Source organism: Primulina tabacum, chromosome 4, assembly GCF_025594145.1.
Source record: "Primulina tabacum isolate GXHZ01 chromosome 4, ASM2559414v2, whole genome shotgun sequence".
Lineage (NCBI taxonomy): Eukaryota > Viridiplantae > Streptophyta > Magnoliopsida > Lamiales > Gesneriaceae > Primulina > Primulina tabacum.
Window position 1 is genome coordinate 10,550,274 of NC_134553.1, and position 24,675 is coordinate 10,574,948.

The following is a 24,675-nucleotide window of genomic DNA, read 5'->3' on the forward strand; positions in this document are numbered from 1 at the left end:
TCTTTAGTTTATTTCCTTACCTTCTCGTGGGAGATAATTCCATCACATTTAATCCTCATTTAATTATTATTTAAGCAATATTTCTACCATGTTTAGCTAGCAATATTTTCCCTCCTTTTTATCTAATAAAATCGGCCACTTCCTTTAGTAGATTTAAAAAGTTTAACAACTCATTTCTTTGATTTTTTTCCTTATCCATTTTCTTGGGAGATAATTCTATCACTCTAAATCTTCAATAATTAATAAATTAAGCAATATTCTCCCATGAGTTGGTAGATAAAAATCGGTCACCTCCTTTGAAAGATTTAATTAGTTTTGACAACTCAACATTGGATATCATTCCTTATTCTTTTCTTGGAGATAATTTCCTCAATTTAAATCCTCACTTAATTAATAATTAAGCAATTTCTTACCCTACTCTATTAATAAAAATCGGCCACCCCTCTTTTTTTAAAGATTTAGTTTTTGATTTACAACTCATTCCTAATTATCTTTCCATAATCTTTCTTGGTAGATAATTTTCCCCACTTTTAAATCACTAACAAATAAATTAATTAAACAATCTTCTACCTTGAACCTAGACTTATTTTATGTCCCTTGCACTCTAATTATCCTTCAAAAAAATCTTTTAATATCAACCATCTAACAACTAGAAGATAGAAAGAATTATCTTGCCATTTAATTCCCATTCATCTAGCAACCTTCCATCATTTTTCCCCCTAGCCATTTCTCCTTCTCCTATTATTGAAAACTTCAGAGAAATATTGAGAGAAAATCATGAGCAAGCCATAGAAAATAGAGAGAAAAAGTGAGGAAAGCGAAGCACTCCGTCTCCTCCCCGCCGCGTCGTCTTTTCGTTTGTTTTTCAGTTCAAAACAAACCAAGGCATGTTTATATTCCCTTTACTCTTCAATCAAGCCATATTAGTATTTTAAAACATCACACTCATGATTTATTTAAGCACAAAACCGAAATACATGACCACTTTTTCAAAAAAATGAAGTGCAGATTTTCGGCCTCTCCTTTCATGCTTCACGGTTCGCTTGTTTTTGTGAGTACAGGTGGTTGGCTCGACCCTAGGCTCCCAAGGCTGCATCTAGACATGTACTAGGACATGTTAGGATCATATTGGTCCATTCTTTCAAGCCCCATACCCGCTGGAAATTCAGAAATGACAGCAACTCCCCTCTAGTGTCATATTGTGCTTCGATATTTTTGGTTTTGCTGTCAAGGTTGATGGTTCTGATCTTGGCTGCCCTATGGGCTATACCCATGGTTAGAACATCTCCTTCTTATGTCTAAGACATGACCAAGTCGCCCTTTTGAGGCTTGGTCCATGATGGAATTGGTTTTCAAATAAAAGAAACAAGAACAGCCCTTCGACCCCTTTTAAAATTCTGCACATGTCCCTTCGGTTCAGAGGCTCGTTTAAGTTCTTGGTTGGCTTTTAGCCTATGGCCTTGGACTTAGAAAGTACCACATTGAGTTAGGAAGGTCGTGTTTTTGACCGTTTGTGATTCGGTTAAGTTTAGAGGCCGTATGAGAAATTACGGTGCGATGTGCCAAATTGACTCTCGAAAAAGCGTTTAATGTTTTGGCCTCCATTCACCAAAAAATTTCGACTTGTATCATCTTTGGAGCATTATTTCATCATTTTAGGTGTATTTTGATCATGAATAAATGATGGTTCGGTGTTGGTTCGTTTTGGTATGGAGTCATGATTAAATACTAAGTCAATGGGCGTAATTGTCTCGTTTATGGAGTCAATTACAAAGTTTGGTCAAGTAAAATGATTTGCATATTTTTCATGATGTATTTAAGTCGCAGCGAGCCTGGGAACGAAGAGGACTGGGCAACAGTCAGTATTCCACCGATTGAAGGGGCCAAGTCATCATTCTATAGATGAAATAGAAGATCTAAACTCTCAAAAAGTAATTGATCCCCTTAATGATTATTTTGTTCTGGTAACAATTACAATTTCCCTGTGTTTTATGACAATGTCTTGTCAAGAACGTGAACCAATTGGATAATTTCCCTTTCTTCAGGATGCTGTGGATGCAAAGGATTTTTTCAACATTTAGAGAACGGCTGAAGCACTTGAAGGTAAATTCATTTTCTGCATGGTTCAGGGGGTGGGGGGTAATTGGCTTATCCTTTTTTTTTCCTTTACATTCTATTCCTGGGATGAATAAACAAAATATTGAGATGTTCAAGTCAGCCTTTTCTCTAACTCCAAAATTGGAGAGTTTGGATTGATCTGGCCCTTATCCTTCTCCAAATCCTCCAAAGTCGGCTTCTTTCCTCTTGATATGTCCCTTATGTCCCACCAAACCAGTGGACCTCCAAATTCCATCTTTGGCCTTTATCCTTCTCCAAATCTTCCTTGACAAGATACACCTTTTAAAGTCTTCCTTCTCGGGTTCCACCCCCGACAACCAACACACACACATACACACAAACACACACATGGTGCTTTGGTTCAGAGTCTCGTTTAAGTTCTTGGTTGGCTTTTAGCCTATGGCCTTGGACTAGACAGTACCACATTAAGTTAGGAAGGTCGTGTTTTTGACCGTTTGTGATTCGGTTAAGTTTAGAGGCCGTACGAGAAATTACGGTGCGATGTGCCAAATTGACTCTCGAAAGAGCGTTTAATGTTTTGGCCTCCATTCACCAAAAAATTTCGACTTGTATCATCTTTGGAGCATTATTTCATCATTTTAGGTGTATTTTGATCATGACTAAATGATGGTTCGGTGTTGGTTCGGTTTGGTATGGAGTCATGATTAAATACTAAGTCAATGGGCGTAATTGTCTCGTTTATGGAGTCAATTACAAAGTTTGGTCAAGTAAAATGATTTGCATATTTTTCATGATGGATTTAAGTCGCAGCGAGCCTGGGAACGATCCAACACATTCGGTAAAATTAATACAGGATATTTAATTACGTTGTTTAATTACATTACGTGCAAAAATATAAAATATTCATTTTTGAGAATTATGCGATATTGCTTGTGGCCATTTCACTATCATGGGATTATTGTATCACCCGGTGGTCACTTACCAGTTCAGTTCAGTTCCACCCAGTATACTGTGGCATTAGTCTGATCAGACGATCATTACTTCACCCGGTGGTCATTTACCGGTTCAGTTCAGTACAGTTCATGGGGCCACTTGCGTAGAACATATTCTCAACAGAAAATTATTATTACATGTTATTTCATGACAGGGCTCTACGGAGCAAACATTTCACAAACATTTCACTTATGATTTCAGTTCAGTTATGCACGTATTATGATTACTCATGACATGATATATTTACGTTACTCCAGACTCATGACATTTTTACCTTTCATGCAATTTTATTATTTATTTACTCGTTATTTACGATATATGCATGTTAAGTCTTTAGACTCACTAGACTTGATTGTTGTAGGTACTGATGAGGTCGAGATCGAGGGCGGGGACCAGTGAGCCATCTTGGGTCAGTAGTACTGGAACCCGAGGACCTCATTTCTGCATTTACCATTTTATGCTAAAACATTTTATCTTTGGTTGAATTATTCTTAAATTGTTATTTTGCAAACAATAATTACTTCCGCTGCTATTTCGAATATTTGAATATGAATCTTTTTATCAGTTTATTTATTTTAAGAGGCATTTTAATTAGTTAAAGAGAAAAATTTTAAATTTTTTCGCAAATTTTCAAACACGAATTTTCTGGCCTTTATAGCCGCAGTGCCCGATCTGCGTAAGCCAGGCAGCGCGGCGCTGCCTTTGTGGCGCCGCAGCGCAGCACTTTCCAGCGCCTAGGAGATCGTCCATGACTTTTTAAAACACTATTTAGGGCTTATGTCTTCTATGTTTTGTGAAATGTTCACACATCATTTTAGGAGTTGTTTCGGGGGTTGATGTCATGGTTTAGCACGACGATTAAACGAGGTCAAGTCCCGAGAGATTTAGAACGGTCTTAAGGAAATTTGTCATTTTTGGGTGAGAGCATGACAGTAAGTCTAAGTTATGCAAGTTAAGTATTCGAACTCATGTTAGTATGTTGCAGCAGTGGCCCCAAGCGAGATCCAACGAATCCCTCAACGCCAAGTAAGTATGTTCGACGTGCAAGGAAAATATTTTCATGTTTTTGAGGTATGTTAAATGTCTTGTGACCAAATTATGAATGGGTTTGGATGGGTTTGGAAGTCGGTGAACGTGGCCGAGGACCTCTCCACCCCGTTAAAGCATGAACGGTTTTAGATCAGGATTGGAAAGCGTTAAAGCATGAACGGGGACCAATCCACCTGTTAAAGCATGAACGGGGATCTCATGTATATGGCAGTGGATTCGTCCCTGTCAGCCCAGTATTGTGGTTTAGTCTGATCAGGAAATTTATGTTATGGGTCACTTGCTTTGAAACATGCCTCTACGCAAAATGATGAAGTTAGGTAAGTTCAAGTATGTTCAAGTATGCAAGCATGTTTAAGATAAGTTTTATGACAAAGGCACGTCTATGTATGTATGTACGTATGTTCAAGCTTTTGATATGCAAGTTTAAGTTTCAGTATGTACTTCCTATTTTAAAGTTGCTTGTGATTTTATAACGTATTACTTGTTACTTCCAGTTTATACGTGTTGAGTCTTTAGACTCACTAGACTTGATCGATGCAGGTGAGAATGATTTCGAGGAGACTAGGGGTGGGGACCAAGGAGCTGGCTTGGACTGAGCAGGGGGCTAGACCCGAGGACCGCCCAAGTTTTTAAGTTTTTATGAAATGTCGAATACTCTGGTTTCACGCTACTAGATTTCAAACAAATACTTTTGTCAAACTTTGTTTTTTTAGATCTTTTGTTGCAACTTCTTTTGGGACGTACGGTTACGTTATCGAATTTGAATGTTGATTACTCTTTTAAGAAAATTTTTAATTTTTCCGCAAATTTTAAGTAGTAAAAGTACGGTACGTTTCAGTTGGTATCAGAGCGGTGTTCTTGTAAAGGGTTATACCTACTGTCAGTCGCAAGAAGCTCACAAAGTCACACCTCAAGTCTGTAAGTTTTAAGGTTTTAAATTTATGTTATGTAGTAAGCATGAAGTTCTAATTCCAGCATGTTCATGTTTTAAATTCAATTTACGTGCATCTTATATTATTGGTATCATATTCATGCATGTGGGGATTACGTGTTGGGTAAATTCTGGAACAGTATGCCTCCTAGACGTTTGATTAACCGGGAAGCAAGGGATGGGGATGAAGAGACTCGAGAGGAGGGGAGAGACGCTCCTCCTCCTCCACCGCCAAATATGCAGGCACAGATGCTTGCAGGTATGACTCAGTTCTTCGCACATTTTGCGGGGAACCAGGCTGCGGCAAATACAGAAACAAGGCCCAGACCAGAGGTAGTATACGAGAGGTTCAGACGGATGAGCCCAAAAGAGTTTTCGGGGACCACTAACCCGATGATAGCTGAAGGATGGATTAAGTCCATCGAAGTAATCTTCGATTTCATGGAGCTGACAGACGCAGACAGGGTCAGGTGTGCCACGTTCCTTCTAACAGGGGATGCCAGACTTTGGTGGGATAATGCGTTGGTGTCAGTGAACTTGCAGACACTGACGTGGAACGGTTTCAAGGAGTTCTTTTACTCCAAGTACTTCACTGAGGAAGTACAATCCAGATTGACACGGGAGTTTATGACACTGCGACAGGGAGACAGTAGTGTGGCGGACTTTGTCAGGAAGTTCGAAAAGAGGTGTCATTTTGTGCCCCTGATAGCTAATGATGCCCAGGGGAAGCTAAGGCATTTGATGGATGGGTTGCGGCCGATCTAGCGCCTTGATGTTCGAGTTGCTGGTCCTACGACTTATGCAATCGCCGTATCTAGAGCTTTGGCGGCAGAGTAGGATCAGAGAGATATTGATGTAGACAAACAGGGCAAGAGGCCCTATCAGGCTCCACAGCAGCAGCAGCAAAAACGACCTCAATTTAAGAGGTCGTTCCAGGGGCAGCCAAGGAAGAAGCCAAATCAGAGACCGCCAAAGGGCAAGGGTCCTATTCAACAGCAGAAGTCGCCTCAGAGGCCTGGTAATTTCCTAGTGTGTCCTAAATGCAACCGCCAGCACCCGGGACAGTGCCTATGGTGATCAAGAAAATGTTTTAAGTGTGGAGCCAGCGACCACATGTTAAAGGACTTCCCTCAGTGGACGCAGCCGACACAAGGGAGGGTATTCGCCATGCACGCTCAGGAGGCGAACCCAGACACGACACTGTTGACTGGTAATTTATGTAATTCAGTACAGTATTCAATTTTTGCCTTGCATGTTTGTTCTTGATTTGGGATTATTAGGATGCTAGTTGGCATTTTGGTGTCTTTCATTGCATAAGGTTTATTTTAGAATTTTTGGGATATAAGTTAGTGTGTTGTGCTAACGTCTCTCAGGAAACATTTTCATAAAGAGATTAACCATGAAGGCCATGATAGATTCAGGAGCCACTCACTCCTTTATCTCGGAGACATTCGCTAATCACTTGGACATCAAATCCATCGGCCTGCATGTGAACTAATCAGTGACAATCCCATCAGAGGAAGAACTGTTAGCTACCAGCGTGGTCAGAGACATTGATCTAGAACTGCAAGGCCACCTAATATATGCCGACCTGATAGTGTTGCCGATGCCAGAGTTTGATATCATTTTGGGCATGGATTGGCTGACTGAAGAACCGAGTCCTGATAGATTTTCAGAAAAGGTCAGTATTGGTTAGACCGTTGGGTATGGAGCAATTTCTTTTTGAATCAGCCAGATGGAGAAGTTTCTCTCGCATGATCTCTTGCATGCAGGCACGGAAACTTATTTCCAAGGGAAGTCAGGCTTTCTTGGCCAGCATCATTTCAACACCTGACATACCCACTCCGTCATTATCAGATGTGCCAGTATTCAGAGACTTTCCAAACATCTTTTCTGACGACGTCACAGGTCTTCCACCAGAGAGAGAGGTGGAGTTTGCAATCGATCTTATGCCAGGCACTGTGCCAATCTCCAAGGCACCATACCGTTTAGCTCCAGCTGAGAAGCTAGAACTCAAGCAGCAGATTCAGGAGCTTCTCGACAAGGAATTCTTCCGCCCCAGTTTCTCACCGTGGGATGCACCAGTGCTCTTTGTGAAAAAGAAGTATTAGAGCATGAGGCTGTGTATCGATTACTGAGAATTGAACAAGGTAACGATCAAGAACAAATACCCACTTTCTAGAATCGAAGATTTATCTGATCAGTTGCAGGGAGCCACAGTGTTCTCTAAGATAGATCTTCGATCAGTGTATCACCAGCTAAAGGTGAAAGACGCAGATGTGCACAAGACAGCCTTCAGGACCAGGTATGGGCATTACGAGTTCTTAGTGATGCCGTTCGGAGTGACGAATGCTCCAGCTATTTTTATGGACTTGATGAATCGAGTATTTTAGCTTTACCTTGATCAGTTCGTCATAGTATTTATTGACGACATTCTCATTTACTCGAAGAGCCATGAGGAGCATAATCAGCATTTGAGGACAGTTTTGCAGGTTTTGCAGAGCCGCAAGTTATTTGCGAAGTTCAGTAAGTGTGAATTTTGGTTGGAGAAAGTTGCGTTTTTGGGTCACATAGTGTCTAGCAGTGGGATTGAGGTGGATCCAGCAAAGGTGGCAGCTATTAAGGAATGGGTGGAGCCAAAGAATGCATCAAAGATCCGCAGCTTTCTGAGTTTAGCAGGTTACTACCGTAAGTTTATTCAGGGATTTTCGTCGATAGCAGTGCCGCTCACTTCGCTGACCAAGAAGAACTTTAAATTCGTGTGGAGTGAAGAATGTCAGAAGAGCTTTGATGCATTGAAGCAAGCTCTCATTTCAGCGCCAGTGTTAGCCATGCCATCAGGGCAAGGCAACTTTGTGTTATATACCGATGCATATAAGCTCAGATTAGGCGCAGTGTTGATGCAGCAGGGTCGGGTCATAGCTTATGCTTCCAGGCAGTTGAAGGTGCATGAGAAGAACTATCCGACCTATGATTTAGAATTAGCAGCCGTTGTCTTTGCATTGAACATTTGGAGACACTACTTGTACGGTGAAAAATGTCAGACTTTCACTGACCACAAGAGTCTCAAGTATTTCTTCACGCAGAAAGAATTCATTATGAGACAGAGATGGTGGTTAGAGCTTTTGAAAGACTATGATTGCGAAATTAGCTACCATCCGGGGAAAGCTAATGTTGTGGCAGATGCCTTGAGCCATAAAGTTGCAGTCATAGCACAGTTGACAGTACAGAGAACCCTTCAGTCTGAGATTCAGAGGTTCGGTCTAGAGGTTTATCGTAAGGGCAGAGCTCCTAGACTGTCTAATCTGACAGTCAAATCTGATTTACTAGACCGAATCCGTAGAGGACAGCCTTCAGATGAGCAGTTGTAAAAATGGAGACTGAAAGATGAAGCCAAGGGCAGGGTACTCTACACAGTGTCCGATGGTATTGTGAGATACAGAGGTAGAATGTGGGAGCCTAGTGTTGATTCGATCAGAGAGGATATTCTATCAGAGGCACATGCATCTCCGTATTTCATTCATCCAGGAGGTACCAAGATGTACAAAGACTTTCATATCTTGTATTGGTGGCCAGGTATGAAGGGAGACATCCGTCGATTTGTGTCCGAATGTCTAACTTGTCAGCAGGTGAAGGCAGAGCATCAGAGGCCAGCAGGGATGCTTAAGCTACTCCCTATCCCCGAGTGAAAATGGGAGAATATCACCATGGACTTCGTTGTTGGCTTGCCGAGATCAGTTAGAGAATCCAATGCCATTTGGGTTATAGTGGATCGACTCACTAAGTCGGCGCACTTCTTTCTAGTGAAGACGACTTTCTCCATGACACAGTATGCGGAGCTTTATATTAGGGAGATCATTCGGTTGCATGGGATCCCAGTTTTCATTGTGTCCGACAGGGACCCGAGGTTTACATCGTCCTTCTGGAAGAGCCTACATACAGCCATGAGGATGAAGTTGCTATTCAGTACAGCTTTTAACCTGCAGACAGATGGCCAGTCTGAGCGAGTGATCCAAATTTTGGAGGATTTATTACGAGCCTGTATGATCGATTTCCAGGGGGCTTGGGAATTGAAGCTACCTCTAGTAGAGTTTACCTACAACAACAGTTTTCAATCATCTATAGGTATGGCTCCCTACGAGGCATTGTATGGACGGAAGTTCAGATCATCGATTCATTGGGACGAAGTCGGTGAAAGAGCAGAACTTGGTCCAGAGATTTTTCAGCAAACTGCAGATGTGGTGGTCAAGATTCGAGACAAGATGAAGACCGCCCAGAGTCGCCAAAAGAGTTATGCTGACAAGAGGAGAAGAGATCTAGAGTTTGCAGTGGGCGATCACATATTCGTAAAGATAGCATCTATGAAGGGTGTTATGCGATTTGGGAAAAGAGGCAAGCTGAGTCCGAGGTTTATTGGACCGTTTGAAATTCTTGACAGAGTTGGGACACTAGCTTATCAGGTAGCCTTACCGCCGAATCTTGTCGGTATACACAATGTGTTCCATATCTCAATGCTGAGGAAGTACCTAGCTAATCCTTCGCATGTTTTGAGCTACGAGCCGTTGCAGCTTGCTCCAGACCTGTATGAGGAAAGACCCGTCCAAATCCTAGACAGACAGGAGCACAGACTTCGAAACAAGGTGACCAAGTTGGTCAAAGTCCGGTGGCTGAACCAATCAGTGGAGGAAGCTACTTGGGAGACCGAGGCAGATATGAGGAACCGCTATCCAGAATTGTTTGGTAAGATTTAATTTCGAGGATGAAATTTATTTAAGTGAGGGAGGAACTGTAGGGCCCAAAATCAGTACACGTAAAACCCATGCATTTATTTAATTGTTAAATCATTTATTTAAATTTAAATTGATTTTTTTTAGTGATGCATGATTTATTTAATTTGCATTATTTTAATGTTTATCTGATGCACGTTAAAATGTTTTCTTGAGTTTCATGTTTCAGGCGATGATCTGATGCGGGATCGAGGAGAAAAGACCGGGGGCGATTTTTGGTAATTTTAAAACGTGATAATTTATTTTAAGTTAGGATTGGGGCATTTTTTAAATGATTTATAATTTTTAGCATTTTTAATAGTGTAATTGAATTATTTAGTAATTTTAAGATTTTAAAACTTTAAAGATTTAGTACATGTGCATTTTTATTTTTAATTAATAGACTTTTAGTCAAGTTAGTGGTTGATTAACATTTAATTAGTTGTTAAACTTTAATCTAAGCAATATTCTAATCCCTTAATTTAGTTAATCACACACACACCGAGTACACACACACACGTTTTATCACACACACAAACACTCTATTTTCATATTTACTTATTTTTGAGAGAGCAAAACTTAGGGTTCTTGAGAGAAAACAGCAGCCGCGCCATTTCCTTCAGATTTCCCGCAAGGTTTTATTGTGTTTTCTTCAAAGAAAATCATTCTACGTTCGTCCCGGATCAACCTCGCATCTTTCTTCCGCATCGGTATCGTCGTTTCGGTACTTTTAATTATCAAAAGACATGTATAATATGTCGTTTCTGCATCGATCTCGTTATATTACGTTTTGTGATGTTGATTATGTATGAAAACATGTGTATGTTATGTGGAAGTTTGAGCATAAAATTGTCGAATCGATTTTTGAACGTTTTTAGATCTGAAATTTCGTTTTTCACTGTATTTTGAATTTCTGCGATTTTTCGGTCGCGATTTGGAGAAACCTTTCAACACAAAAATCGTAGAATTTTTTGATACCTTCGATTTGATATAAAATTCAAATTATTTGGATAAATATTGAGTGAGTTATGATGTTTTTTGTGGAACTGCTCAAACTGCATTTTCTGGAAAAAATTTGTATTGATGTATTCTTGAAGTTTTTGAGTTGCAGGCTTCGTTGGGAACCGTTGTGGATCGCTGCTGTGTTTGGGTATTGTGAGTATGACATTGGGTTGAATTATGGTGCTTAGCCTTGAGTCGGTAGGCAATTGGTTGCATTAGAAGTCGTAGGAAGTATTTTTGTGTCAAAATTCATGTTTACGAATTTTCTTGCGTAATTTTTGTGCGTCGTTGTCTTGGGGACATTTGTTTGAGTTGAATTCTTGTCATAGCGTCCTAAGAGGAGTCTTGTTTCATCGTTTGAGTCGTTGGAGCATGACTTTTGAAATTGCATCAAAATGTGTTATTTTGGGTTGGTTGTGCGCAGGATTAGCGCCGCAGCGCTTGCCAGGGAGCACCGCAACGCCCGATCTGCGCAAGCCAGGCGCCGGGGCGCTGCCCTTGTGGTGCCGCAGCGCAGCACTGTCCAGCACCTAGGCGCTCGTCAATGACTTTTTAAAACACTATTTAGGGCTCATGTCTTCTATGTTTTGGGAAATGTTCACACATCATTTTAGGAGTTATTTCGGGGGTTGATGTCATGGTTTACCACGACGATTAAACGAGGTCAAGTCCCGAGAGATTTAGAAGGTCTTAAGGAAATTTGTCATTTTTGGGTGAGAGCATGACAGTAAGTCTAAGTTATGCAAGTTAAGTATTCGAACTCATGTTAGTATGTTGCAGCAGTGGCCCCAAGCGAGATCCAACGAATTCCTCAACGCCAAGTAAGTATGTTTGACGTGCAAGGAAAATATTTTCATGTTTTTGAGGTATGCTAAATGTCTTGTGACCAAATTATGAATGGGTTTGGAAGTCGGTGAACGTGGCCGAGGACGTCTCCACCCCGTTAAAGCATGAACGGGTTTAGATCAAGATTGTAAAGCGTTAAAGCATGAACGGGGACCAATCCACCCGTTAAAGCATGAATGGGGATCTCATGTAATGTGGCAGTGGATTCGTCTCTGTCAGCCCAGTATTGTGGTTTAGTCTAATTAGGCAATTTATGTTATGGGTCATTTGCTTTGAAACATGCCTCTACGCAAAATGATGAAGTTATGTATGCTCAAGTATGTTCAAGTATGCAAGCATGTTTAAGATAAGTTTTATGACAAAGGCACATCTATGTATGTATGTACGTTTGTTCAAGCTTTTGATATGCAAGTTTAAGTTTCAGTATGTACTTCCTATTTTAAAGTTGCATGTGATTTTATTACGTATTACTTGTTACTTCCAGTTTATATGTGTTGAGTCTTTAGACTCACTAGACTTGATCGATGCAAGTGAGGATGATTTCGAGGAGACTAGGGGTGGGGACCAAGGAGCTGGCTTGGACTGAGCAGGGGGCTAGACCCGAGGACCGCCCAAGTTTTTAAGTTTTTATGAAATGTCGAATACTCTGATTTCACGCTAGTAGATTTCAAACAAATACTTTTGTCAAACTTTGTTTTTTTAGATCTTTTGTTGCAACCACTTTTGGGACGTACGGTTACGTTATCGAATTTGAATGTTGATTACCCTTTTAAGAAAATTTTTAATTTTTTCCGCAAATTTTAAGTAGTAAAAGTACGGTACGTTTCATATAGTGAGACTCGATAATTGTATCCGTTGCATTTTGAATTCGTTCATTGGACTTTGTGGCTCGACTTTTTGACTGCCCTTTTGAAACGTTTGTATTTAATGCTCTGATGAAACGTTCATTATTGCCCTTTGACTAGACAATTGCTTTGTATTTTTGTGTATAGCTGGTAACCACTAAATGAGTTTGGCTTCATCTACAACTGAAATATTCTTAAATGACGCTCCAAGCTAGTCAGCTGAACTGATCTCCAGTTGGACTGGTGAAATCAGTTGACTCGTTAGTTGAACTGATTTCACTCTCTTTCAGTTGAACTGATAAGCTGGGCTTCTTCATTAGTTGAACACTCCTTCGGATGGCCAGGCTTCTGAGGTTCTCCTGCTGAACCACTTATCAACTGGACGATCAGCTGAATTGTTCGTTTGCCATTATCAGTTCACCTGATTTGGTTTGTGCAGTTGGGTCTTTAGTTTGAGATGTAAATAACTCGTAACTGATCATAGCTTCTGCGCACTAAGGTAAATCATTAGTAACACAAAATAAAAAGTTTTGTTAACATCAAAATTAAGATTGCGAACTTGAAAAGTTCCAACAATATAATGTTATAAAAAATAAAAAAAGGATAAATTTAAACTTACGAGAATGAATTTCATTCACAAAGTTACATAATAAAGGTGAGAGAAAAGAGAAAGAGGGTTTTTTTATTTTTCTTTTCGATCTTGCGATTTATCGGTTTATCCAATCGACGAATCGACTTCAGTACTGAAATCGTTGACACGAGTTCTTCGATTTGTGGTATAAATTTTATAGTTTTAGTGATATTTGAAATTCTTTGATTTCTGAAATAAATCTGATAAATTGTTAAATCATACAGAAATTGAAGATTGTTGAGTAGTGTATCATTTGAACTAAGAAACGGAGATTATAGTGTTGTTATTTTGAATTATTCTGAATTTATTATAATTAGGGATTTTAATTGCTGGATTGAGAATGGAGCGTTGTCTGTCAGCTATTATTAATTCTGATTATATATTCGGAGTCTACGAACTATAGGCTACATGATTATATAAAGTTTTCATAGTTTAACAGATGTTGTAAATAGCCTATTATTTGAAGTTAATTTACTAGTGTGTGTTTGTTGTTAGTATTGATAACTAAATACACTGAAATATTAATTGTTGAACGATGAAGATGTATAATGTTGTTGGGCTATTTGATGTTATATATTGAGGTTGTTATGATTGTGTTGATAAGTGAAAATGATATGATAATTGTTGTTGAATTATTTAGATACGTCACAAGCCTCCGGATCAAAGAAATAACCAGATTTTATTTATACTCGCTTACAAGGTACTTGTTGACGTACGAGCATATGTTGTTATTGTTTAGTATTGTTAAATAATATTGTGTTGAACGATGGTAAATCACCGGAAATAGGTGATTTGATATTGTATATGTTGTTTATTATTGTTGATGTTGTTGGCTGTCGTTTGTTGAGAGATATCTCGTTGCTGTTGTTCGATCAACGATATTGCTGTCGTAGGAGTAGGAGTGCGACGTCGTTGATGTTGTTCGTTCAACGATATTGATGTCTTCGGAGTAAGGGTGCGACGTAGCGTTTATATTGTTGTTCGTTCGACGATATTGCTGTCGCCGGTGTTGGGGTGCGTCATATCATCAATGTTGTTGTTGGAGTAGTATGGGAGTGATGACGTTGATATTGTTGATTACTTGATTGCCTAGAAACAGAAAACGGAGTATTTCTGTTATCTTTCCAGTTATATTTTATGTTGTTGATAATATAATTGTTATGTATTTCGATGATGTGTTTTGTGTATGCTCACCCTTTGGGGCTGTTTCTGTTGGACATGTTACAGGGCTATGTTGTGAGACATGATAGAGGTGAAGGACTATGTGTGTCTAGTCAAACAGTCATGTAGTTCATAGTGTATAGAGACAGTATAGCCCATTGTACTATTTGAGTTATATGTGTTTATTTATTATATTGCTTCTGCTACACTGATGTAGATAGTGTGATGATTGTATTATTTTATCGTATATGAATTATATTATTACGTCGTTAAAAAAAATTATGCATATTACGTCACATGTTGTATGATTACGTGGCGAGGTTTGGGGGGCCACATATCCACTTATGAGAAAGGTTAAGATATGATGAGTGAGACGTTACCGAAGTGTTGAGATGCCGCAGATATATGGAGGTGCCTTCCTACATGTGATCGGGATAGGGAGATTGTTGAAGGTCCGGCATGCTAGTGAAGGACGATGTTGTGAGAACCCAAATTTTTTGGCATATAATTAAATAAATATAGACGTGTATAAGAATTTATTTTCGAGTTATAATAAATTCGAAAATATAAATAATACAGGGCAATCGAAATCTAGTGCAAAATACACAGTAAATTAAGGCTGGATATCCACCTAATTGGAAGGAAATATTACATATAAGACAGTTTTTCTCAACAATGAAGCATATCAATAGTTATGGAAGGAGCATCTCGAAATTTATGGTAGGAGCATCTCCAAATTTTGGAAAGATTATAAATCGAATTATAATAGGATTTTCACATTATACTTATAAATAGGAGGACCCTCTCATTTAATTTCACACCATTAGTACAGAATTTTTGAAAATTCTCTCTAATCTCGCCAAAGAATTTTCGAAATTTTCTCCCAAAAATTCTGCACGAGTCATCAAAATTTTGTCCAAAGTTCGAAATTCGTTTCTCTCTCTCGGGTGCTCGGAAACTGATCTCCACCGTTCAGAATATGCTTCGATATGTTTCGAATAACATATCCAAATTTCAGCCAAGCATCCACGTTTTTAGCATCAATATCTATTGTAAGTGGGCTTTTTTAAAGAATTAATTTCGATTATGCATTCTTCGTGTGTTTTTGAAAATACGGTCGAGTACATGTTCTTCTTCTACTCCTTTCTTGTGTTGATTGTCATACTGTTTTAAGAACTGTGAGGAGTCGACTATATATGGGTGGGAATTCCAACCATGACTTACCCTTACGCGGTGGGGGACATAACCGTTATACGGCCTCGCCCCCTTAGAGGAGTAAAAATTAGGGACAGACGTCAGTAAACCATTGAAAGTAGATGAATTTCAGTGCTGGTCAATGTTATGCATGTGTTATGAATTATGTACGCAAGTCATGTGTTTCGAAATATATATGCTCGAACGGCCCACACTTGCTGAGTATTTTCCCTCCCCAGATAAATCAGAAGAAGAAATAGAGAAAGAAGAATCGAACACCAATTTCGGACTTATAGTGAACGCATGAAGAATTTTAATTAAGAATATGTTCTTGTGAGTTTTTAATCCAAGTTATAAACGCTTCCACAGATTTGTATCGTTTTCAGAGTTACTATTGTAAAGACGATTCCATTTTAAAAGTATTTATGATATAAACTGATTTTGGTGTATAGTGTACTACGAGGCTTGTTTTTTTAGCAATTATGTGATTGTTGAATAACGCCAGTGTCGACTAACCCCGGTCTCGGGGCGTGACATTTAAGTAGTATCAGAGCCGCCAGGTTCATAATCAAGTTGGGAAGAAAATTTTGTCAGATTATGGCAAAAGGCTGATGCAGTCCCCTTCGGAACGACCAACGAGTAATATTACAACTTTGTTGTGAGGCTCCTTCATTTAGACCTACGAAATCGCGTTTTTTCTATTTAAGGAAAGTTTCGTAAAACTCATAACTTTTCGTAGGAAACTTAAAATTTAATTCCGTCAACTGTTCTGGAACCCTCTCGACGTGCTCTTTCAATCCATGGGTCAATGTCCAAATTTTATATTTTTGGAAAAATTCTTGAAAAATCCTATTCAGCGCGTTTTTGGGACTACTTGTCAATTTTTTTATGGAATTATATTATGAGGAAAATTAGTATTTGTATTTATTTTTGAGAATATAACTATCAGAGATAAGTTGACTTGAGCTTCTGAATTATGAAGAAAAATTTGACTTGAGGATAATAAGTTATTTATGAAAACTAATATGAGAAAAGGTGATATAAGATTATATCATAAGTTTTGGATATTCCAATAGAGAATTTGCTTTTGTGTTAACAGTTTACTGTGTGGGCATTAAGTTTGGGTTATTCAGAATGTTAAGCGCTAACTTTAAATATTTAAGACCTTGAAAGATCTTTTGAGACAATATCCCCGGGTTAAGGAATTTATGTTATTTTGGGATAACAAGTAAGCTACGACTTTACGTAGATATTGATGTATATCAAAGAAAGTATAGTGCAATAAATTTTGACTTTTATGGTACTAAGAATGATTCAAAGAGAATGACAAGCAATGAAATCCTTTGTGCTAAAGTGTGATAGGCTCATGGTCTTGATGAAAGTAAGATTTAGTAAAAGAATAATTATTTGAGGTAACGACTAGGTTATAATTTTCGGGATTTAAGTCAATATGCTATAGATCGATATTGAGTTAAGTTCAATATTCTATATGGCTTTTAATTTTTGAGATAGTAATCAGGATAATTTAAGATAAGATAAAATTAGTATCAATTCCCATATGTTTAGTGCCGCCGACTTGATTCAACTCACTTAGGCATATTTCGACGCCACCCTAGGGATGAATTGGTTATCTAAGAGCCGTGCACTAGTAGATGTCCAGAGTAAGAATGTCAAACTATGAACCCGAATCAAGAAGAAATCAGGTACCATGGCGATGCCAAGGAACAAAAATATATTTTTTTTCTGTTACCCAGACTTGGAAAGCTATAATATCGGGAGAAGAAGTTTACCTAGCAATGGTGAACAAAGTGCAAGAAGGATATAAGGTGAAGTTGGAAGATATTCCAGTAATACGAAAATTTTCATACGTTTTTCCAGAAAGGCTTCTTGGAATGTTCTCGGACTAAGAAGTAGAGTTCAAGATAAATTTGGTATCAGTGATGCACTAATCTCCAATACACTGTACCGAATGGCTCTAGATGAATTCAAGGAGCTAAAAGTACAACTTCAAGAATTGTTAGACAAAAAGCAGATTAGGCCAAGTGCATCCCCCTGGGGAGCTACAGTCCTATTTGTTAGGAAGAAATATGAAAGTATGAGATTGTGTATAGATTATAGAGAACTCAATAATATCACAATCAAGAATAAATATATATTTCCAATAATAGACGATCTTTTCGATCAACTTAAATGAGCTACAGTCTTCTCCAAGATCGACCTGAGGTCAAGCTATAATCAGCTAAAGGTCAGAGCAGAAGACACCCCAATGTCAGCATTCAGAATACGGTCATCAGTGGAACTAAGAAAGTAGAGGAAATTCTAGATTATCGGAAACATAAGAATGCAACAAAAATTAGAAGCTTCTTTGGATTACTAGGCTATTAGCTGAAATTTGTCGAGGGCTTCTCTTCAGTAGTCGTACCACCAATGAGACTCACACAAAATAACTATGAATTCAACTGAAGAGAAAGATGTGAAAGAGTTTTCAAACATTAAAGAAGAAGCTAGCATCTACACCAATGTTGGTATTATCTACTGAGGACAAGGATTTTACCATCTACAGCGAAGTATCAAAGGAAGATTTCAGAGGCGTACTCATGAAAGACAGGCTAGTCAACTAAAGCCGCATGAGCAAAACTACCCTACTCACGATCTCGAGTTTGCAGCAGTGATTTTTGCTTTGAAAACTTGGAGACACTATCTCTACGATGCCAAGTGTGAAATATTCACTCACTGGCCACAAAGTCTCGAATAATTGTTCATTCAAAAAGAATTAAAAATGAGACAAAGACGGTGGATAAAGTTACTCAAAGAATGTGACTTGACAATAAGCTACCACGCCAGCAAGGCAAATAAGGTTGCCAATACTTTGACTCAAACATGGGTAAGATAACCCTAGCATCACTCTCCGTGCAACCATGTCTTCGAGAAGCAGTCAAGCTAAATCAGAGTCGAGACATGACATTAGAGAAGTTCAAAGAACAAGCCAAGGAAATAAAGTCGTCAGATTTTCAAGTGGGCCCAAACAGAATCTCAGGGATCAGAGGACGATTGTGTGTGCCAGACATTGACAATCTTCGATAGGAAGTGACGTAAGAGGCGCATAAGTCAACATTCCAGATCTATACCGTCAGTACAAAGATGTATAGGGATTTGGAAGAAAATTTCTGGCGAAGCAAGATGAAATAGATGTTGCCGAGTTTATATTTAAGTGACAAGTATGCCAATAAGTGAAAGTCGAGTATCAACGATTGGAATAACTACTGCAACCGTTAGATTCCTAGAATGGAAATGAGAACATATTTCTTTGGATTTCGTTGTAGAATTGTCAAAGTCAATAAAGAGTCGCGACGGGGTACGTATAATCGTAGATAGACTCATAAAATATGCGTACTTTCTACCCGTCCGAAGGAATTATAATATTGACAAGTTGGCTACTCTATACATGGATAACATTATACGGCTACATAAAGTGCCTACAATCATATTGTCAGATAGAGATCCAAGATTTTTGTCACGTCTGTGGTAGTGTTTTCAAAAAGCCATGAGAACAAAAGTTACTCTTAGTACGGCTTATCACCCTTAAAATGATGGTCAAACAGAGAGAATGATTCAAACCCTAGAGGGTTTGATAAGGACATGTTCCATAGACTTCAATAGTAATTGAAGTGAACATATACCCCTGATAATATTCGCCTACAATAAATATTATCACGGAAATATTGGATTGACTCCATTTGAAGCCTTTACGGACGGAAGTGTCGATCACCACTGTACTAGGACGAAATAGAGGAGACATCCATAACAGGCCAGAATTATTCCAACCGACAATGTAAAAATTGGCCATTATCAAAGACAGATTAAAGGCTGCATAAGACCAGCCAAAGAGTTAGTCTAATCTTAAAAAGAGACAAATGGAATTCACATTGATTGAAAAATCTTATACAAGGGGTCTCACTAATGAAAGAATAATTAGATTCATAAAGCTGAAAAGGTGAAACCTCGGTACGTAGGACCATTCGAAATTCTGGAAAGATTGGCACATTGGCTTACAGAATAGTATTGCCACCAGATATGTCTAGAATCCACAATGTATTTCACAAGTCCAAACTAAGAAAATACATCCCGAACCCAAGCCATGTTATGGAAATTGAACCGCTCGTAATCAATGGTAACTTGGGGGAAGAACTGAAATATGAAGATGTCTCTACTCATATTGTGGATACCAAGGACCAAGTACTGAGACGAAGTATTATTCCCTACGTCAAGGTGCAATGTCAAACCATACAGAACAAGAAAACTACTTGGGAGTTTGAAGAGAAAATGCGCAAGCAATATCCCTACATTTTGGAAAGTCAAGTCGACTAAAGTTTCGAGGACGAAACTTCTAATAAGGAGGGAGGGATGTGAGAACCCAAATTTTTTGGCATATAATTAAATAAATATAGACGTGTATAAAAATTTATTTTCGAGTTATAATATATTCAAAAATATAAATAATACATGGAAATCGAAATCCAGTGCAAAATACACAGTAAATTAAGGCTGGATATCCATCTAATTGGAAGAAAATATTATATACAAGGCAGTTTTTCTCAACAAGGAAGCATATCAATAGTTATGGAAGGAGCATCTCGAAATTTATGGAAGGAACATCTCCAAATTTTGGAAAAAATATCAATCGAATTATGATAGGATTTTCACCTCACCCTTATAAATAGGAGGACACTCTCATTTAATTTCACGCCATTTGTACAGAATTTTCGAAAATTCTCTCTAATCTCTCCCAAGAATTTTCGAAATTTTCTCTCAAAAATTCTGCACGAGTCATCAAAATTCTGTCCAAAGTTCGAAATTCGTTTCCCTCTCTCGGGTGCTCGGAATCTGATCTTTACGGTTCAGAATATGCTTCGATATGTTTCGAATAACATATCCAAATTTCAGTCAAGCATCCACGTTTTTAGCATCAATATATATTGTAAGTGGGCTGTTTTAAAGAATTAATTTCGATTATGCATTCTTCATGTGTTTTTCAAAATACGGTCGAGTACATGTTCTTCTTCTACTCATTTCTTGTGTTGATTGTCATACTGTTTTAAGCACTGTGAGGAGTCGACTGTATATGGGTGGGAATCCCAACCATGACGTACCCTTACGCGGTGGGAGACAGAACCACAATACTGCCTCGCCCCCTTGGAGGAGTAAAAATTAGGGACTGACGTCAGTAAACCATAGAAAGTAGATGAATCTCAGTGCTGGTCAATGTTATGCATGTGTTATGAATTATGTACACAAGTCATGTGTTTCGAAATATATGCATGTTGTTATATTGTGCTCGAACGGCCCCCACTTGCTGAGTATTTTCCAAAATACTCACCCCTTACTCTACCCTCCCCAGATAAATCAGAAGAAGAAATAGAGAAAGAAGAATCGAACACCAGTTTTTTGACTGATAGTGGACGCATGAAGAATTTTAATTAAAAATATGTTCTTGTGAGTTTTTAATTCAAGTTATAAACGCTTCCGCGAATTTGTATCGTTTTCAGAGTTACTATCGTTAAAACGATTCCATTTTTATAGTATTTATGATATAAACTGGTTTTGGTGTATACTGTACTACGAGACCTGTTGTTTAGCAATTATGTGATTGTTGAATAATGCCGGTGTCGACTAACCCTGGTCTCGGGGCGTGACATTTAAGACTTTTCCAAGCATGTATTCCAAAACTCATATATATATATATATATATATATATATATATAATAAAATATGAATAGGTTTTGAATAGTTGGGGTGAGGCAGTAGCCTCCATACACACACAAAAATAGAGCGAGAGAAAAGAACTTGGAGAAAGAAATTTGGATATTACATGGAATTTTCTTCCGATTTCGGTATAATTCTGGTTTCTTGTTCGTGACGATCTGGATATCAATATTATTGTTATGGGTAGTAGTTTCTCTATTTTATTCGCGTATATTTAGTGACAGTATAATACTTGTGTTTGAGTTTTATGTTTATATTCTATGGGTTTTTTTTTAGAAGAACATTGTGTACCCATTAAATATGATTAGCATATGATTCTCGTGATTTTTATCTCGATTTGAAAGTTTCACAATAAATAGTAGGTCTTTTGTGATACGGTTTCACGAATCTTTATTTGATAGACGGATCAACCCTACCAATATTCACAATAAAAACTAATACTCTTAGCATTAAAAGTAATACTTTTTAATGGATGATCCAAATAAGATATTTGTCTCACAAAATACGACTCGTGCATTCGTCTAACACAAGTTTTTTCCCACAATAAAATATGTATAGTTATTTTTCACTATTCCTGTTATTTATAATAGCTCGGTTATTTGATTGCTTTGTTTTGAGCACAAAGAGAGAGAAACAATTTATTTATTTATTTTGTTGTGCGATTTTTTGAGTAAGAGATTTATTGGTTTTACGATATACGAAAAACAATGGACTTTGCATTGATTGCTAAATACCAAATAGCGACATCATTAATTAACGTTGAAGCCAAGTCTCCATCCTTCACCTGGAAAGCGTTATTGATTATTAATGCGTCAATACGTGGGGGACTGTTTTTTTTAAAAAACACCCTGATTTTATACTACTTTTTGGTGTATTTAATTGTGTTTTCTGTATTTCATTGAGTTTGCTATAAATTCCATTTAATGTTAAAGCTAGAAAAATTCGTAATCAAATTTATTGGCATATTTTAGTTGAAAAAATAGCAAGAATAGTACTTCTTGTAATTTGGCCTATTTTATTTTTGAGTAGGTCTCTTGTGAAACGATCTCACGTATTTTTATCTGTGAGACGGGTCAACCCTACCGATATTCACAATAAAAAAATTACTCTTAGCATAAAAAATAATACTTTTTCATGAATGACCCAAATAAGATATATGTCTCACAAATACGACCCGTGAGACCGTCTCACACAAAGTTTTTATCTTTATTTTTTTTCCACAGTGACTGTTGATATAGAACTAATACATCTGCAATGTCTAACATCGTGTTAGCAATATCCAACTTCGTTTTAGCAATCTATGGAAAAATTATTTTTTTTTAAAAAAAAAAACAACTTATGAGATTGAAACCAAATTTTGATTAATTATAAATTCAAATCCAAATTATGTCACCGTACATTAAAATTTCTCTAATTTTCCCATACTAATATGTTTTATATATTCTCAAACTTTCATTTTATAAACAATATATCGTATATGTGATAAGGGTTAATTCACCGTATAATTTTTAAAAATATGTCAAGAAAACGTTAACTAATGTTGATGTCATGCCATTGGCAACTTAGTAAGGTTATTACACATTTAATGATTCCAGGTAGAGTGCTTTACTGCCTTTTCATCATCCTTTTTAATAAATCATTCATTTATTATTCAAAACTTTAATTGGTTTTCTTCTTTTTCTTGTTTGAGATCATATAATAGTTCAGTTTTTTTAAAAAAAATTCCTTATGATATAGTCTTCGATGCTCAATTGTCTTTTTTTTTTTTTTTTTTTTTTTTGCCTTGAATAGATCAAGTGCCAAAAACACTTTTGTTTAGAAAGTATAATTGTCAACCAAATTTTTATATTTTCAAATGAGCCTTATTTATTTTTTATTTTTTTTATCTAGATTCTTATTAACATTTATTATATTTGAAATTAAATTTTTCAAGACTCAAGTGCACTCGATATATAGATACAATTATGTAGGCATGACTACTGAAAACAAATTTAAGAATACTTTGTTAGAATTAAACGTTTATCAGTATGTCAAAAGTTATAATTGTTATATGAGACCCAATTTTATTTTCATATATTATGGCAGCGAAGAAAGTCATACTAAGTGGCATATGAATATGAGATATTACACATATTTTGGGTAACAATGGGTTGAGCTCTTGGACTTAATAAGTCTGGAGACTACTGGTGTTGTTATGCATCATCTAAAGATCGGTATTTATCCTTCATTTCTTACGGCACTGTCTCTACTAGAGATCAGTAGTGAGAGTATCTAATACCATTATGTGGCCTAAACCTGTGCTTGCACGATTGCAGATTGAGCTCATTTGATAATTACTTCGTTATCTTCTTTATTTTACAAAAAGAATTAACTTAATTTCTATAGAAGTCTATTATAACTTATTATTAACCAATTTAAATATTTTTTTTTTACCGTGTGGGACACGAGCAACACAAGAGAAAACAAGTTGAAATCCAGATTTCTCATGGCTAATTTCCCTAAATTTTGGTATAGTATATATATATTACTTAAGTTTAACATAACCAAGTAACATAATTGAACATAGATATATCAAAAACTAAAATAAAAAAACGCCAGCTTGTGATGCGGAAATACGGTCGCAAAATTTTACTTATGAAGGTATTAAAGTCGATCTTCAAACAATTTGTCACTACAATCAACGATAGTTTTAGAAAGTCGTTGACTGTAACAACAATTATTGTTGATGATCGTTGCTGATCATTGTTTTTTTGTTGGTATGTCTTTCATGGGGAGATCATGTGGAAATTATTGTAGGGCCAAAAATTTTAATTTGTTTTTATTGTTTATATTAATTACTGTTGGATCTCGGTTTTCTCGTGCTCAAATCGCAGCGAAAGTTTTAAAATTTTTAGATCTTGACATTCAAGATATTGTTTGAGCACTCGTATGGTTTTTAAGAATAAACATTCATAGTAAGTAAATCGTTATACCTTTGTTGATTAAATCACTTGGCTCCAACTAATCCGGTATGACGGATCTAGCTTTTGATGAATCCCTACGAACTTTCTTCAAGAGACTCCTTTCTTTTTCTTCTAATCAGGTCCACGACTAGATTGTTTGATCCTCTTCCAAATTGCATTAGAAAATTTGGAAGACGTTTTAATGTTGGAGAGAAAATTAAGAAAGACGGCTCAACCCTTTTTCCAAAAGGAGAGGGCCGAAAATTTTGAGGAGGAGAGTGACCAATTTTTCGAAAATTGTGAGGTTGTAGTGGCTAGGGTTTTGACTTCTCACTTATTTATAATTAACCCATGACCTACTACATATAATTAACATTAATGGGCTTGATTAATTAATAAGATTAGCCCAACAAGTTTAATTAATTAATCAAAGTCCCTTAAGAACTTTAATTATTTAGTATGTTGGACTTGT

At 37.2% G+C, this 24,675-nt stretch overlaps 1 long non-coding RNA gene across 1 annotated transcript; it reads left to right on the plus strand.

The window, feature by feature from the left end:
* The first annotated feature begins 1,841 nt into the window (after window positions 1-1,841).
* LOC142541542 (uncharacterized) lies at window positions 1,842-2,103 on the plus strand. Its single transcript, XR_012819378.1, has 2 exons — window positions 1,842-1,931; window positions 2,046-2,103. It is a non-coding gene; the product is annotated as an uncharacterized LOC142541542 (long non-coding RNA).
* Window positions 2,104-24,675: the final 22,572 nt, after the last annotated feature.